This window comes from Pinus tabuliformis, chromosome 8 (genome assembly GCF_031772625.1).
Source record: "Pinus tabuliformis cultivar Carrire ecotype Pingquan chromosome 8, CPIR1, whole genome shotgun sequence".
Classification (NCBI taxonomy): domain Eukaryota; kingdom Viridiplantae; phylum Streptophyta; class Pinopsida; order Pinales; family Pinaceae; genus Pinus; species Pinus tabuliformis.
Window position 1 is genome coordinate 1242761548 of NC_142294.1, and position 14738 is coordinate 1242776285.

The 14738-nt window shown below is 35.8% G+C and overlaps 1 pseudogene; it reads left to right on the top strand.

Annotated features, from left to right (window-relative positions):
* The first annotated feature begins 4502 nt into the window (after positions 1 to 4502).
* Positions 4503 to 14738, top strand: part of LOC149239886 (putative protein phosphatase 2C 44 pseudogene) — a 31133-nt pseudogene continuing 20897 nt past the window's right edge.

Here is a 14738-nt window from a genome sequence, read left to right on the forward strand (position 1 = left end):
GTCGCCCTTACTCAGTGGCTGGCCAAGATGAGGGAATCCAAGGCCTTAAAGGCCCAAGTGGACGCCGCACATAAAAAGGAAATAATGCTTAAAGAACGTATCTAGCCTTGGCTGGAGGAAGCATTCATGGTCACCGCTAAGATCGAGGGAAAGTTGGCACACATGCAGGGCGTATATGCACGCAGGCAAGGACATGCACTGGAAAATCAAACATCAGAGATACGCGCACAACAGGTACAACAAATAGCAAAAGAATGTGATGCGGATATAAGCGAAGCGTAGAGATTATTGTGTTGGGAGCCTGTTGGGCAAGGGATCCCTCGCATAATGGTTTTGGGGCTTAAAGCCCACATTTTTAGGTAATGGTATTATAAAGGCTCCAAAAAGTGCGCAGAGCACAAAATACAATAAGTCAAGTCAAAGGGTTGTTTGCCCGAAAATAATGCAAGATAATAGAAAGAGACTTGACCTGCCCATGGTCCGCAGACCATGAGAATGTATAAATAGAGCAAGGTTCTAGGTACGGAGGTGAGTTTTTTAGTAGGTTTTGTTTAGATCTGAAAGTATATGGGTTTCTGAAAGTGATAATCGCTTTGAGTCTGTAAGTCCAAGTTGAGGGTTGTAGTTATACAAGAAGCTCTGTAGCTATGTGCACAAAGGCCTGGTAGAGTCCGAAACTATGTGCGCCGACCCTTACAGCTGAGTGCGCAAGGTGGAATTGGATTGTACTAGAACAAAAGATCAATAAAGGATAAGTGTTTCTGAAATATTATGCATCTGCTCATAAATCTATGTGGTTATTCTTCTATTATGATTTATGTACCTCTTTAAGGTTTATGTTTACGCGTTTGTCTATTTATGTTGAATGGTAAAGGAAAACATTGGGCCCACTTAATTTAACTCAAGATCTATAATACTAATAATTACTATAGAGTGTAAAGACCAGTCACTCTTGTCATCCAAACCACACAAAGGTAGTTGCATAGAGAAGGCAGCTGTGCGAAAGTAGACCAGCACGAAGAAATAATTCGCAAATTGTCTAGACTTGATCAAGACATCCCTAGGGTGTGGAAACCTGGTTCAAGTTGAATTTATTTTTACTGTATAATTTGAAATATTACGAACATAAATCAATATAATTCTCGATTTCCATATTTTTCATTTATTTATAATATTTATAATTTCAAATTGAATTTAATTTTACTGTATAATTTGAAATATTACTAACATAAATCAATATAATCACTTGATTTCCATTTTTTCATTTATCTCTGGAAATAGTTTTAAAATTTAGAAATTTATTTAAAACATTCTGTAATGTAAAAATTATTATTTTGGAAAACATTTTGGTGAAAAATGATAACAAAACGTTAACGGACAAAGATGTCTAGAATAAAACCATTTAGACATAATATCTATTTAACCTCCTTATCATTAAAATAAACTAGCATTTGCACCTGATGTTGCAAAGGAAACGCCGTAAGGCATAGAGTGTGGAAGAATAGCGACATGTGAATGAGCATTGTTGAAAGCAAGGGTGGATGATAATGAGTTGCAATTGAAATTGTTAGTCTTCAATGTGGTTTTTCCTAGAACATACACAAACCTTGTATTCTTTGCCAATTCAATCTACTACAATTCCTCATTTAAGAGTATTTACTTTCTTCCACTGTATTTCTGCTTGCATAACTTATGTCATGTGAGGAGGAATGAGTTCCTCTAAGCTTGAGATAGTCTTTTATGCTTTCAAAAACCTGGTTGATAAATTCAGATCCTTCAATGTTTGGACATCTTTGTAACCAGATTGGGCTACACATTTATATACACCTTTTGGCTCTAGTTTTCCAACCATAAATCTATCCAACAAAAGTATTGACACCTTTTGGCTCTAGTTTTCCAACCATAAATCTCTCCAACAAAAGTATTGTCTTGACTGGAACCATTCTTATGGTGACAATGACAAGAACTTCATGTCGAGACCCCACATTCTTTACATAATGCTCAATAATCGGTGGTAAGTCAGAAATAAGGTCACTACAAAAGAAATGAATTCTTGGTACAAGTGAATTCACCTCGACAACCAATCCATTCAAACCTTCTATGCTGAATTTTCTCTATGCTAAATATTTATACTTTTTCTACCTTCCTTATTTCCAAGCGAACATTATGGTCAGAAAAATTGTTGCAATGATGAAGGGACACCAACCACCCTGTGGCGCCTTTTTCAATACAGATGATAGATAAACTCCTTCAAAGATAGAAAAAAACAGAGTGAAGGGTGATATAAGAAAAACATGCATGTTCCAACCCACAAGCATGACCAAAATTGTTGCAATTAGGAAGGGACACCAACCTCCCGGGGCCCAAATCGAAGCACTGATTCTTAGTGACATAGAATATGCAAAGATGCATTATAGTATTACAAATTAGCAATGTATACATGGGCAAGAATTCTCTTCTAATCGAATAGAATGCTAAAACAAACAGTATGTGGAAGTAGAATGATAAGTCAAGCAAATTGAAAAATGTGTGTATTGAATCTCATAGTTATCCCCTTTCTCCAAGACCTTCACATAAAAAATTTGCAATTTTTCTATTTTAGACATAATCAGCCTTTGAATGCCTAATGATTCCTGTTGTGTTGGCAATGCCTCCAAATCAAAATCAAATACTTGCAGACAGAACTTTTGGCTTGAGTCACATGATGATGATAGTGCTTTCAACCTGCCCTGAAGAGTCTCATACTTTGTGGAAGGTTCTCCCATTCCAGCACAGTTCTGACGTCTAATCCTTTTATCAGCAGCCATCATGGCAGACAAAGATCTCAAATCTAGCCTACCCTACAAAAAACTCTCCTCTATTCGAACATCTGTAAAGTTTGGCAAGTTAAGAAGTGGTGCTAATTTGTCATAAACTGGCAGAATTTCAAAAGTAACTCCCTCTGCTATCTCCAATAAACCAGATGTTGTTGTATGAGGACCATGTTCTGGAGCAATGTCAAGATGGTTGTAATTCCCCAGATTCTGGACTGCATCATCTATGTGAGGACCTGCCAAAGCAGGAACGTCTAATCCATGTGGAGTCCTCTCATCTTTTAGAACCATCTGAGAGCCATGACTTAATTTCCGACTTTTCCTGTTTGATGTACGCTTTGCAATGGAGGGCGACCGTGATTGTCCAGGCTAAGTTACAGCTAGATTCTTGTTCCTGCTACTAAAAACTAATGCAATCACACCTACCGGTGCCTAGTGGATCTTGTTATGCTCATACCTCCCAGTGCATATGCAATAAACAAATATAATTTAAACAAACAAACAAAAAAAACACGACCATCATAAAATTAAGTGCGGGAATTCATGTCCAATAACTAAATAACCTCTACTCAATGCAATTGTGCATAGAATACGCAGACAAGGTACTAACAACAAGAATGAATGTACCTGAAATGGAGACAGAAGAAACTGTTATCACCTCCAGGAGCAGTGATTAGACTTGTACCCTACTCTCTTGCAATTTTACATAAACACTAGATCAATTGCAGCCAAAATTGAACCACAATTACAACAAAACCCTGAATTTAAATAATAATGAAATTTGTAAAAACCTTGAAAATTCACAGACAATGTGCCGAACGCCGTGAACCACCAGGAATTTTTTTTTTATAATTTCTACAAAAATTAGATAGGATTCGCATCACTCAATTAACGAAACCGATAATATGCCCACACAACTGAATAACCTAACACTGAGTAAACCCAATTTCAGCCCAACAACAAAAGAACATAACCCCAAAACTGGATCTCAAACGAGCTGTAAAAAAGTTGTACCTTTGAAAGGGCGCCTGCATGATAATTTGTTGTTGAAACCCTCGGAAATTCAGCGGCGGAGGGTTTGTATTTCGTTTGGGAATCGAACCGATGAACAATGGGTAGTTAATATCTCGAGTGCCTTGAGGCTCCTTACACTAAAATAAACCTACTAAACTTGTAAGAACGATGGAGAAATCTAGCAGGTGAAGATTCTCCAACATTTTACTTCTCACATATAATGAATTTCTTGTTTTTCCCCATCATATTTCTAGTTGAATATGTTTCATGCGTAAATCCACTATTTTTCAAATAGCTTAAACTGTTCATATATTTCCTATACTTATATGTTCATTTGTCTCTTGCACCTATCCAAAGAAAAAACGTCCAATAGTAGCGTTACGTCATGGAATAAAGCAATAGTGCTTCCTTATTGCAAAAAATTGGGTTTCTGACAAATCGATATCATTTTTGATAATTTCCTTCATTTATATAAATATGATGGTTCTCAAATGACTCTTTAGAAAAAAAAATTGTATATTAGATGAGATTTCTGACTCTAATGCACATCCAGTAAAATGCTTTTACAGCTGATCTGCCATTCGTTGTATTGGTTGTCACTTGCTATTTTCAAAGTTTCGTATGGTGTAAAATGCTAATTAAGTATTTTAATGCTGACAAGTATCTCTGATAATAATGGAGCCGAAGTTTTGGATAGACCCAGAAAGTGCCATCAAGAATGCATACAACCGGACTGATGGGAAAATTTTAGCAAAGGCAGTTGATTTAGGGCCCGGTGGCTCCACAACAGTCACTGCTATTTTAGTTGATGGGAAAAAACTCTTTGTAGCAAATACAGGGGATTCCAGGGCTGTTATATGTAAAAATGGCATTGCTATTGAGCTGACTGTTGATCATGAGCCAAGTATTGAACGCCAAAACATCGAGAAGGGTGGATTTGTGACACTCCTGCCAGATACCACTACAAATGTTGTGCAGAGATTAATATTAATGATAACATACTTAAATAACTTTTTGATTTGTAACTTTATAATTCTATCTTAATGGTCTAGCTCAAGAGTAACATTTGAATGGTCACAGGAGAAACTGTATACTTAATGGCGTTTTTTTTTTATATATTAGGAGATGTACCTCGAGTTCATTTAAGTTCAGAACCAGATGTGAGAGACACGACCATAGATGCAACCACAAAATTTCTCATTTTGGCTAGTGATGGATTATGGAAGGCAAGGCATTTTTTCCAATCATTTACTTATTTGCATAGTTACTGTTAGATGCATATTTTTTTTTTTGCAAACTCATCTCATGGGAGAAAGCATCTAGGAAATTTTTTGATTACTGTATTGTCATTAATTTTACTTGAATAGTTCATCTGAATACCAGAGAGGTTCTTTTTTGAAGTTCTTAAAGAAAGATGCCCCAAGTAACTGCATTGCAAAGGGAGGATTTCCTTTCCCTAGGTGCCAGATCCGAGGGGCATTTATCTGCCCACTCCCTGGAATTGCACGTAGTGTCACCCCTTAACTTATGCTATAGGAATGCGGAAAACTATAGCGAGAATGGAGGTAAGGTGGTTGGCTTAACATTCCGTCGACCTCACTAGTTGAATCAAAGATGCATTATATTATTACAAATTAGCAATGTATACATGAGCAAGAATTCTCTTCTAATCGAATAGAATGCTAAAACAGACAGTATGTGGAAGTAGAATGATAAGTCAAGAAAATTGATAAATTGTGTCTATTGAACCTCATAGCTATCCCCTTTCTCCAAGACCTTCACATAATCAGCCTTTGAATGCCTAATGATTCCTGCTGTGTTGGCAATGCTTCCAAATCAGAATCAAATACTTGCAGACAGAACTTTTATTTTCAACTTTGCCATACTTCTGCAAATGTTTGGTAATTGTTTGGTAATCCTCCGTATCTCTTCCAACGTTGGTGAATGAATGCCGCTTTTGTGAATAGATTCAAGTACAGTTTTTTGTTCGAGCGTTGGCTTCCATCGACGAGTGGAGCCTCTCGTTGTATTTTTCGGTACAGAGATGGATAGATGAATTAATATAAGAAAAAGAGATGGATCAACAAAATTCAAAAACACAAGCAGATCCATAAATCTAGCACTCTAAAAAAACAATAAATACCTGATAGTTTTCTGGTCATTGTTGGGTTATTGTAGCCTTCATATTATTCACTAGTGTAGCAACAACTCCACCCCACGAATGGATTCGATGATGAGAGGAGGAGCTCAATGAAAGTAAGATGAGATATATGAAACCCGCCTATGGACGAAAGTAAATCGAAAGACTCTTTATATAAAACCCAGAAATGGGCAGAAAAATTAGAAGAATTAATGGAAATATGGATCGGTTGATTACTCTGAAATGGGATGGGATCAATTGTGATGCGAAGGCCGTTGAGTGCACCAAGTCTCCCCGTAAAGCATTCCAAGGGAGCCACGTACTTCAACCAATTACGTGTAAACGCTCCTTTCTTGCGCCGTGGCCAGATGCTAGATGCCATGCGCGGCGAATCGAACACTTCGAATCAAAAGGGTGAATATTAATTCCATCGTCTAACAACGAAATCAATGGCGCAGGAAGGTACAGAGTGGCACTGGAGGGGCGTCCTTCCGAGAGAAAGAGGAACGCCTTACGGCGTGATAATTACAGTTTTTGCAAAGAAGTGAGTCCCAAGTTTTTTCGATAACGCACACTCGACAGGCATTCCAATGATCTATCACTTTTTTTTTTATAGATATATACTATCGAATTTTCGCCATAAAGTCTTAGAGAATGCTTTAACTATTAAATATTCGATGCAAATCACATCGAACGATTACAATAAATTATCAGCCAAAGGATTAAAGGATTGGGTACTATGTTTTACCATGTGAAACCGGTGACCATAAGAGTTTTGAAATTCCGAAGTATTATTCATTTAAACTTCAAACCAGCATCCCAAAATAAAAATTGTATAAGCAAATTCTGACATAGCACAAAACCCTAAAACAATTGCACTCCTCCCTCCTAGCTGTCTTATAGCTATATTATTACAATGAGAAAATTCGATGCACTCCTCCCTCCTAGCTGTCTTATAGCTATATTATTACAATGAGAAAATTCGATGCCTTTCTCATACATTATGGTCACTGGGGACCATCCAAAATTTAAAATGGGCGCATGAACTGTAAAAGCAGATAGTAATCATATAAAACGTTTTAACTAGGCACCCTAAAAATTGAAATGGTTGCATCAATGACCCAAAAAAAAGCGCAGTACTCATATAAAAGCAGATAGTAATCATATCAAATCATTTAAATGGGCATGCTAAAAATTAAAATGGCTGCATCAACGGCCAAAAAAATAGCAACGATATAAAATGTTTTAGATTTTCAGTAAAACGAGGGCGAAGGTGATGTTTAGCTATATGTATCTCACAGAATTCATGTATTTCTCAGACATTATGGGCACTCATATAGCGTTAACAAAAATAAGTGATAAAGTCAGACAGGTTGGGTGCAAAACTATAAATGTGATAGCCGGAATTTATGGGAGCCCTGCCCCTTATACATCAATGTGCATGCATTGAATCATATAAGTTTGTGTAGATGAATTGTATTATTATCAACGAAGCGCTGAACTACTGAACTAACCATTTAGGAAGTGAAAAGGTTTGGCAACTGTAAGCAGAAATGATAACAGTTTTAAAACATTTCAAATTGACGTGATGAAATTAATATAAGAAAAAGAGATGGATCAACAAAAATCAAAAACACATGCAGATTCATAAATCTAGCACTGTAAAAAACAATAAATACCTGATAGTTTTCTGGTCATTGTTGGGTTATTGTAGCCTTCATATTATTCACTAGTGTAGCAACAACTCCAGGTTCTTTTTTGAAGTTCTTAAAGAAAGATGCGAAGTAACTGCATTGCAAACATAGGATTTCCTTTCCCTAGGTGCCAGATCCGAGGGGCGTTTAGTGTCACCCCTTAACTTATGCTATAGGAATGCGGAAAACTGTAGCGAGAATGGAGGTAAGGTGGTTGGCTTACATTCCGTCGACCTCACCAGTTGAATCAAAGATGCATTATATTATTACAAATTAACAATGTATACATGGGCAAGAATTCTCTTCTAATCGAATAGAATGCTAAAACAGACAGTATGTGGAAGCAGAATGATAAGTCAAGCAAATTGATAAAATGTGTGTATTGAACCTCATAGCTATCCCCTTTCTCCAAGACCTTCACAAAACAAATTTGCAATTTGAGTATTTCAGACATAATCAGCCTTTGAATGCCTAATGATTCCTGCTGTGTTGGCAATGCTTCCAAATCAGAATCAAATACTTGCAGACAGAACTTTTATTTTCAACTTTGCCATACTGCTGCAAATGTTTGGTAATCCTCCGTATCTCTTCCAACCTTAGTGAATGAATGCCGCTTTTGTGAATAGATTCAAGTACAGTTTTTTGTTCCAGCGTTGGCTTCCATGAGCCTCTCGTTGTATTTTTCAGTACAGAGATGGATAGATGAATTAATATAAGAAAAAGAGATGGATCAACAAAATTCAAAAACACAGGCAGATCCATAAATCTAACACTCTAAAAAAACAATAAATACCTGATAGTTTTCTGGTCATTGTTGGGTTACTTCATATTATAGTTTTCTGGTCATTGTTGGGTTATTGTAGCCTTTATATAAAACCCAGAAATGGGCAGAGAAATTTGAGGAAATATGGATCGGTTGATTACTCTGAAATGGGATGGGATCAATTGTGATGCGAAGGCCGTTGAGTGGACCAAGTCTCCCAGTAAAGCATTCCAAGGGAGCCACGTACCTCACCCAATTACATGTAAACGCTCTTTTCTTGCGCCGCGGCCAGATTGCAGATGCCATGCGTGGCCATGGATAATGAATGGAATACTTCGAATCGCCGCGGCCAGATGCTAGATGCCATGCGCGGTCATGGATAATGAATGGAATACTTCGAATCAGACGGTGAATATTAATTCTATCGTCTAACAACTAAATCAATGGCGCAGAAAGGTACAGAGTGGCACTGGAGGGGAGTCCTTTCCAGAGGAAAGCTTACGACGTAAATATTCGAAAAATAAAATTAAAAAATTAATTCAAGTAAACAATAACTCTTTTTTGGGCACACAGGTTCCTTTCAAGTTAGATTTTTCTTTAAATAAAACACCTTGTATTTTTTTAATCACAATATAATATGAATATAAATTCGATCTTTAAGTGGTTTTAACAACAGGTAAATATTAAGAACTATGCGCTTGTTTCAATTACATCCGACTACTCAATTACATATCGTAGTTTCATTTGGTACAAAAGTTAAAATTATATCAACAGTATAGATAATAGCTAAGTAGCCCCAAAAACAACGAAGAAAATCAACCAGTATTATTGTTTGAAATTATAACATACATCCAAAATATCAAGCATTAATGTCTCAGTCATTAGTGCGAGATTTGTGGTTTGAGCTTCTTTGGAGCATTTTTGCGTTAGAAGGCAATTTCTTAAGGTGGAGAATGAAGGGTGAAACTTATGCACTCACGAGTGATTAGATCCATTTTTTTGAGGCAGAGACAACAGCGATACAATGACGTTGTCAGATTTTGGTGGGACGAGTTCCATGGCAGATTCTGTATCACAAGCAGGCACCACTCAGTGATATCGTGAATCCGTCTTTGAAGTCACCCAACGCTGCTGGAACAATGAATAATAGCTTCATAGTAGTATTACTAGTGTTTTATTAAGTTGCAGGTAAAACAACTCGTATTTTTATTTATTTTCTATGTTTAGGATTTTTCTTTTTGATGGGACGAGTTTCATGGCCGATTCTGTATCACATGCAGGCACCACTGAATCCGTCATTAAAGTCACCCAATGCGGCTGGAAGCTCCAATAATTATCTGAAACTATTATTCATTGAAGCTTCCAGTGGCATAGGGTGACTTTAAAGACGCATTCACAATATATGAGTGGTGCCTGCATGTGATACAGAATCGGCCATGAAACTCGTCCCATCAAAGAGAAAAATACCAAACTTAGTAAATAAATAAGAATACAAGTTGTTTTAACTGCAACTTAATAAAACACTAGTAATACTATGAAGCTATTATTCATTGGAGGTTCCAGCGGCATGGGTGACTTTAATAACGGATTCACGATATCTGAGTGGTGCCGGCATGTGATACAGAGTCGGTCATGGAGCTCGTCCCACCAAAATTTGATAACGTCATTTTATCGCAGTTGTCTCTTGCTCTAAAAATCGATCCAACCACTGGTGACTGCATAAGTTTCACAATTTCTTAAAATCACAATTCTCACTATATAACATTAAATTCAATCAAATATCTTGAAATCATATTTTTCGTTCAGAAGAAACCTCAAACTCAAAAATGCCCAACGCTCAAAATAAGAAATCAAATATTTTGACGAGAAAGTAAAATACTTTAACGGTCAAACATAAAATACGAAATGGTACAAATCCTCAAATGTAGTCGATAAAACAACTCAAGACGTTAAATTTTGACATCAAAGCAATGTCAGAAATGATCCAAATCCTCAAAACGTTAAATTTTAATGGAAGCAACGTAAATTCTTCCTAATTAAAGCTTAAATTTCCCTGTTCAAAATTACTAGAATTCAAACTTGACCGAAAGTAACTTTTCAAATTTAAGAGAATTTAATTTCAACAGCCTCAAACTTCAACAGACATTTACTGTGAAACTCAATTTCTCGCTCTGTTCGAACAACATCAATCATGTGTCGCATTGCTTGGAATATTATTCGACATTATGGATCTTCCGAAAGAAAACCCGAACTGTTGTAAAAGGAAAATATTATCCAGGAAAGTGCCCTCTACGTTATTTTGTCAAACAAAACCATAATGAATGCCATATCCCTCAAAAATTCATTGCAGAAAGCCAATAAAATATTTCTGCATACAAGGTTTCTCATATTGCAACTAAATTTGCGCCACCCACCCACATTTTTCTTCATGCATTTCATTTGGCTTATCCAATGTGATAGGACCCACATAAATATCAGACTGAAATGAGAAGAAATGTTCTAAGAGAAGACATCTTTCCTAGATTTTGGTGATTTAACCTCATATTAGACTAATAAAAACAAGTTTGAAGATATCCAGTGAAGATTTGTCTCCCTCTCCAAAAGCTAGTGTATTTTATTCTAGGCATAAACGAGATGTCATAACCAGAAATTGAAATAACCCAAATTTTAATAAATATGGAATTTACGTCGCAAGTCCCCCGAAAACACACGATTCAAATGAGCAACATCCAAAAGCAGCCTCATTGTTTACTATGACTCATCAAATCAATAACTACAATTCCATAAAAACAACCTTTCCCAAATCATTTTGTTGTCTAGTGTGATTAAAAAGATTTAACTTTATAACAAAATACAAAGCATGAATTATAGTTAGATATGATTAACTAAATATGATCTTTCCAAATCTTTCATTTATTAAGTGTACCTTTGCACCTTTACCGACAATGACTAGTTAACACCCATTATTAATACAGTTGAAGCGAATTTTGTGTATACAGTTCTTGTATTAGCAGCGAATTTTGCGTGAAGTATACAGTTCTAACCAAGAATTTCAATGTATGAAACATTCAAAGTAAAGTTAATAGACAAGTGTATATCTATTGTACACGTGGATTAACATTCTTAAATAAACTGTGTCACTCATCTTACAAATTATTCTAATCTATGTGAAAATGACAGTAGAAAGGAAAAAGTATTCTCATCTACGTCAAAGTGACAGTAGACAAGAAAAAGTTATCAATATTTCAAGATGTTATGCAGACATCAGACATCAAGCCGTGGTGCAGACACTGGTTTCCAATCCAAACTGCCTGATTCTCATGTTAACATCCTCTAATGCTTTGGTTCTCTTTTTTACCATGAACTCTATGCGGTGGATGTAAGAAACACGTTTGAACGTAGCAACAATGTACTCTAATATATCCACAAGTCAAGACCATAAGCTATTGGGCCTTCAATAATAATTATATCTGATCAACAAAAGACACTTTTCAAGAGCCAAAGAATTATGCTGAGCCTATTGTTATGCTTCATGTACTTGCCCATGGTACATCATCTCAATCCTCAATTTCACTTGATATGTGTAGAATTATAACATTAACCAACACATCCAATAAATCTCTTAAGAAACTTGACAATAAAGTTATGGTTTTATTGGAAAGGTTTACAAGACAAAGCATGAATTCACACATAAAACAAGAGTTGCTGCTTTTCTATTGATCACACAAAACATGATGCTTACAATAAACCCAGTGAAGGGTATTTATACTTTTCCAACTAGCTACTTGCCTTGACATGTAACCACATGCAACCACACACTAAAAGTCATATATCACTCCACTTGCACAAATACTCAATCACTCAATTAACTCTGACTCTCTATATTTACACAACTCAAGAGTAATTATCTTATTTTAAGAGGTCCTCTATGGAGGCCATTACCAGAATAGAAAACCTGTGATTCAGATTTTTACTATTTATATCTATTGCATTTAGTTTAGTAAGCTTAATGAGGGTAATGGAAATCCCCCTTCTTCTAAGATTCTTTGAATAAAAGTGACTTTGTATAGTGGACGTTTCCACTACCCTCGTTAAGTTTAATGAACCGGTTGCAATAGAATAGATATCTGTAGTGAAGATCTCAATCACGGGATTGCTAAGAAGGGCCTTCATCAACGGTCATGACATCATCCACGGTCATAACTGATTGTCATTTGTTTTTGGGCATCACTGGGATGTGACTGATTGTCATTTGTTTTTCGGCATCAGTGGGATGTGTTGGATAATGTTGTAATTCTATGCATAGCCATAGCCAGAGAAATTGAGGGTTGGAATGATGCCTTTGCTATTTCAGAGGGGCAAGTACAAGAAGCAGAACAACAAAGCAGAAAAACAGGCGGGACATAATTCTTTGGCACTTGGAAAAGATTTTTTGCTGATGAAAGATATAATTATTGATAAATTCCCAGTAGCTTCTGGTCTTCAAATTGGGGATATATTAAAGTACATTGTAGCCATGTTTAAAAGTTTTTGTAAGAAAGAAAATTGTGCTTAGAGATCATGGTAAAAAAAAAAGGAAATCGTGCCATGTTCACTCGCTCACCTTCCATTGGAAATCAGTGTCACCTTGTTCAAAAGTGGAAGACCAAAATTTGACGTTGAAGTTCCTCATAACATCTTGAAATATTGATAACTTTTTCCTTTGTATGATGAGTGACACAATTTACTTAATAAAGTTAAACTACAGGTACAATAGATATACACTTGTCTATTACCTTGAATATCAAAGTCAATCTGTTCCTAACTTGCTTTAGTTTGGGTATTAGGTAAAATTGTCTGATTGTTAATATAAAATTTCTAATAGCACAGGGTTCTATTCTTATTTTTCAGTGTTATCTTAAAGTTTTCTTAGATATTTCTACAACCGGTACATATCAGTGTTCCGTACAGATTCAAAATTGCTGAGGCGAAAAGCATAGTGTATGCTTTCTGAGGCGAAAAGCATAGTGTATGCTTTCTATATTCACCAAAATGTTTATCTTGGTCGGAGAATGTAAGGCAGAAAAATTGCAAATCAGAGAATGTAAACAGGGATTATCGGTCATAACTCGTAAGTACAGAATAGCCAAAATTAGTAATAATCCAGAATCGCGTTCAATACGTGGATAACCCTCACGGACCAAAATAGAGAATTCCACCAGAAGCCTGGTGGGCCAGAAAATTCAGAGGAACTTCTAGTCAAACGCTACACAAAGCGAAATGAACTGAGCGAACCAGAACTGGAATAGAGGTACTGAACTGGCAGCCAAAATCCTGGCCGTAAAGATGGAGGGCGATGTATTGATTAATCATGGTTATGTCTAATACGTATCCCATTCAATACTGATCACTGTATTAGATAGAGCCCATTCAGAATTAGCCCAAATTAATAGAGTTATACCTAGGAATTTCAATTTCTGAAAAATTGAATATTAAAAATCAACTTCGCAAACCATCAAACCTGGTATGATGTGGATCTCAAACACTGACCTAACGTAAACAATAAAAGCTTTGGAATCTGAAATAACCAATTCAAAAAATCCTTCAAGAGAGTAACAAATAATATTAAAAATAATATTAATAATATTAATATTAAAAATAGACTGCTGACCTTAAACAGCAGCCGATACCTCACCCATTGTATGCGACATCTCTCATGATGAGATGCAAAAGTGACAGAGGGAGCGATCTTTTGATCTCACTTGTCATCAGCTCTAGTATCATATCTCCAATGTAACAATTAATGATCCTCTTATATCAAGTTTCATCTCCGCCCCTTATATTTTGCTATAAAACGAAATCTATCAACCAGCAAAACGAGCTACACGTTTTTGCTACGACCAAAAAAAACAGTAAAAGAAAACCGACTGTAAAAACCAACTAACATGTTTAGCAATGAAAGTACAGAGGAAGCTGATACAAGCCAAACGAAAAAGAAACCAACGCAATTTAGAGAAGATGAAACGAATGAGATGAAACGGTTTTAAACATTGTAACGTTTAATTTCCATGTATCGTTTCCATTTGAAACGGTCATAAGCATTCGAATGTTTACTTTCTTATTATCAAATCCATTAAACCTGAATTTTAAATCGCTTAGAGAATCCCCTTTTACATTAAATCGGATTGGGAGGTTTGTTGGTTTTGTTTTTTTATCATCAAATATGAAATTTAAATTTACATTTAGATCTTCTTTCATCTTTATCTTTACATTGAGATCTTTTTTATTCTAGAAATTAACCCAAAAAAATATAGCATAATTTTGTTATATATTAT